Raw genomic sequence first — 4653 nt, 5'->3', positions numbered from 1 at the left:
TGTGTGTGTGTGTGTGTGTGTGTGTGTGTGTGTAGAAGCTGGTAAATGTTGGTAGTTTTATGTTGCTGCAGTGTGTTAGTGCATATGTGCAGTTAGAAGAAAGAAAGACAGTGAGCCATGCGCCAAGTGTTCTGCTGCCAGATGATCAGAAGAGAAGACAGTGAAGGAGAGAGGATAAAAGGATAGGAAGGATAATGAGGGAAAAGAGGTTGGTGCAGGATGATAGCAAAAAACTAGATAAATAAGGGCTATGAAGCAGTGGGAGATGAAAGTTTAGGGAAAGACAGGAAACATAAAAAGTCATATGATGCAATCGGGAGAACATTTTAAGGCCCTGTATGAAGGATATTAGATCCGTTTGCCAACAAAAAAACAAAGTGTGTGTACTGATACCGTGGTTTTCTTCATTCCTCCCACCAGTCCAGTTTCTATACAAATGAAACACACTTTTATAATAAATAAAGACTTACAAAATGCAAATCAAAGCATGTCTCCCTCCACTACTGTTGTGCAAGTTTGACTCTAATTACTGACAGAGCCTAACCTTTTTTTTTTTTTCCAAGACAGGCCCGGGCCCTGTGGATTCAACTCTTCCTCAATTCATGTTGTGATAGGTAATAGGAAAGATGGGGAATAAGCACTTAACTGCAACTAGCAAATTGCATCCATTCCTCGTCCTACAGCCTGTCCCAAAAAATGAAAACACACTAACACTAGCCTTACTAAACTCAGGTCTTTGGCAGAAATCTTTTTTAATCATGATTTATTATCAAACCAATCTAGATTTTATGTTTTTAACTGAAACCTGGTTAGACCTAACCACAGCGCTGCTGTTCTCATCGAGTCAGCTCCCCCTAACTTCAGTTTTAGATGAGATAGAGTGAATAAGAAAGGAGGTGGAGTTGCCATTGCTTAATGACTCATTCCACTGTACGCAAATATGTTATGGAAAGTTTGCTTCTTTTGATATTGTGCTCTTCAATTAATTCTTCCCCTCAAGCGATGTTTCTAAATATCTCAGGCCACCTAATATTTTGGCACCTTCATTGATGACTTCACTGAACTGCTGTCTATAACTGTATTAACTTGATTGTGTAATCATGTGCGTGATTTTACACATTCATTGTTGACAACCCCCAGGCAGGGGGACCAAAGAACGTTGTGTTGTTGAGAACTATGGACTGACACGCAGTGACGAGCCAACTCACAATAGGGACACACTCTGGACTTGATTGTCTCAAAGGGTCTGAACATTCCAAGGTTGTGGTGACTGACGTGCTCTCTCTGACATTCCTGGGTTTTCTTTAACGGCACTATCTCTGTGCCCAAAAGTGTCCAAACAAGATAATCAGAAAACGGTATATCACTGAAAACACCATGATGAACATTTATTCAGCTTTCTCCTCCACACCAGCCCCTCTGGGCTCTCAGTCACGGCTTGTAGATAATTTCAACTGTAAAATTACAAATGTTATTGATGCCATGCTCCCACTAAGGTCAAAGTTGTCTTGGTAAGAAAGATCTCCTGGAGAAATGTCCTACTGGTGAGAACAGAAAAGAGAGTGTAGGAAAACTAACGAAGGTGGCGAAAAACAAATCTCCGGTCCATATAACACCTATAAAGAGAGACTTCGCATTTATAATTTGGAACTGAGGAATGCAAGAAGGTCCTTCTTCCTGATATTATCTCTAGAAACAATAATATTCACGTGCTTGTTTGCTACTGTTGATAGGTTCAAAACCCTCCAGTACCATAGCATCTGAACTTTTATCCCCAGGCCTGCAACTGACTTGCCTCCTTCTTCAAAGCACAAATTCAGAAGATTAGACAAACAGTCAGTCCTCCATATCAAGTTCAGATATGTGTTGTCACAGTGTTCAAGCAACTAGTTCCATATGACAGAATTTCACACAATCAACCTAACAACCTGGAGGACATATTCAACATCTGAAAACCTCGACCTGTTGCCTTGATATTCTACCAACTGACTTTTCAAAAATGTTCCAATTGTGACCTGACTCGCCATATGTGAACACATCTCTTCTTTCAGGTATCTTTCCACGGCCTGAAAACTGCAGTAATCAAGCCACTTTTAAAAAGAACAACCTAGACAAGTCACTAATGAGCAACTATGGCCAATCAAACCTTCCGTTTTTAAGTAAAATCATTGAAAAATAGTCTCAACAACTCAACCTTCTTGTCACTAAGCAACAGTTTTGATACCTTTCAGTCGGGTTTCCGACCACACCACAGCACTGAAACGGCTCTTGTCAAAGTCTTTATGACACCACCTTACACCAGATAGTGGCAAAATTCAATCTTAGATTACTTGATCTCTGCTGCATTTGACACGGTCGACCATGACATATTACTAGACGATTGAAAACTGGGTAGAGACTTCTGGCTTGTACTAAACTGGTTTGAATCCTACCTAAAGAATAGGGATTATTTTGTGTCAATAGGTAATTATACATCTGAGCGTACAAATAGGACGGTGCGGAGTTCCGCAAGGCTCCTCTGGGGCCTCTTCTGTTTAACATCTACATGCTTCCACTGGCTCAGTAATGGAGAAAAACAAAATAAGTTACCATAGTTATGCGATGACACACAAATTTCACTAACCTTATCGCCAGGGGACTATAGTCAATACAAAATGACTAACTGCATCAAACAAATTAACGACTGGATGTGCCAGAACTTTCTGAATTAAATAAGAAAAAACGGGGTAGTTGTTTTTGGAAAAAAGAGGAACGATTAAAAGTCTGCGCTCAGCTTCAACAACACATGTTAAAACAACAGACAAGCCAGAAATCTTGGTGTAGTCATGGACTCAGACCTGAACTTTAACAGCCACATTAAGACAATTACAAAGTCAGCCTACTATCACCTTAGAATATATCAAGGGTTAAAGGACTTATGTGTCAACACCTTGAAAAACTGGTCCATGCTTTCATCTCAGTAGACTTGACTACTGTAACGGGTCTTTACGGTCTCCCTAAAAAATCAATCAGACAGCTCACGCTGATTCAGAACCTGCTGCTCGAGTCCTCACTAAGACCAAGAGACTGGATCCAATCACCCAGTCGAAGTCTTACAGCGCTTCCGGTGTCTCTAAGAATTGATTTCAATAGCTCTTGCTAGTTTTAAATCCCTTACGGTTTAGGTCCAAACATTTTGATCTGCTACTACACTATGACCCCCCACCCTCACAGTCATCTGGGACAGGTCTACTTTCTGTCCTCCCAGAGTCAGAAACTAACAGGGTGAAGCAGCTTTCAGTTTTATGCTCCTCATATTGGAATAACTCCCAGAAACCTGTAGATCCGCTGCTACTCTCAGTTCTTTTAAATCAAGGCTGAAGACCTTTTTTTTGATGCTGCCTTTCTTTAAATGCTCATTTCTAAATTTCTTATGCTGCACTGTAACTTTTATTCTTGTGTTTATGTGTCCTAATGTTTCTATTTTGTTTTAACTGTCTATCATGTGTCTATGATTTTTAATGCTATGACTTTTAACTGTTTGTACTTGGTTTTATCTGTTTTATGGTTTGTGTAAAGCACTTTGAATTGCCCTGTTGCTGAAATGTGCTCTACAAATAAAGCTGCCTTGCCTTGCTTTGCCTAACCTGTTCATCAATACCAACATGGCAACCAGTTTTCAAACATAAGAGCTGGTATGATAACTGATGGTATTTATAACTCCATGAAAAAAACAGAAAACAATCCATGGCTTCCTCAAACGTTCAACAGGGACTAAAGGAAGAAAAGGAAAGAAAGAACAGAGTAGTTATGTAAGAGGGATGAGAGCAGATCCAAGTGTAGCATTTCTCTCCAGAGATGCTTCTCTTCCCTCCTTGTCCAGCCCCATTAGCAGCTGATCCGAGCCCAGGTTGTAATTAAAGATGACCTGGTGCTGCAGATGGTAGTACACCTGAGCCCAGGAGATAGCAGGAGGACGGAGGGATGGCCAGAAAAGAGACACACATTGACAGAAGATGAACAGAGAGACAGCAGGGGGAAAGTCAAATTCTAAAAAGCCAACTTGAATAATACTATAAATCACAATCAAACCTTCTCGACAAGCACAAAGTGTTGCTTGATAATGAAGGCCCGGAGAGATGTCTGAGTTTTCTGAATACCTTCAGAAAAAAGGTTAGTCTAGTTAGAGCCTACAAGGTTTTGTTTTTCATTTGACAGTGTTTAAAAAGCCAATTGTTTTTTTTAAAAAAAGAAAAAGAAAAACAGTTTGATGGAAATGTGTGCTCTGTTAATGAGTGTTATGGGAAGGGGGGGGGACAGGACCCAAATGCAACAAGGAGGCGGCAGGCAGGAGCTGGTGCACAGCAGTTTATTGGTGAACAGTTCAAAGAAAAAACACCGGGAGCTACTGGCGCTGAAGAAGTCCCGGAACCACCAACGAAACAAAAAGAAGTCCAACATAGAAAGGTCCCAAAACCCGTCCAGAAATCTGGCAACACAAAAACAAGGGAGCAGGACTGGGAACAACAGGGGAGTAAAATCACGGGGGAAAAAAGCAACAACTCACGAGGAGATACAGAAGACTGGCAGGAACATTCACACAAGGACACGACATAAGGGCTGTGTCTCAAATCGCGCACTTCTGTACTGAATACTAACTATTTGAGTACATAG

This window comes from Etheostoma spectabile, chromosome 22 (genome assembly GCF_008692095.1).
Source record: "Etheostoma spectabile isolate EspeVRDwgs_2016 chromosome 22, UIUC_Espe_1.0, whole genome shotgun sequence".
In the NCBI taxonomy this organism is placed as follows: domain Eukaryota; kingdom Metazoa; phylum Chordata; class Actinopteri; order Perciformes; family Percidae; genus Etheostoma; species Etheostoma spectabile.
Note: the sequence above shows the minus strand (reverse complement) of the source record.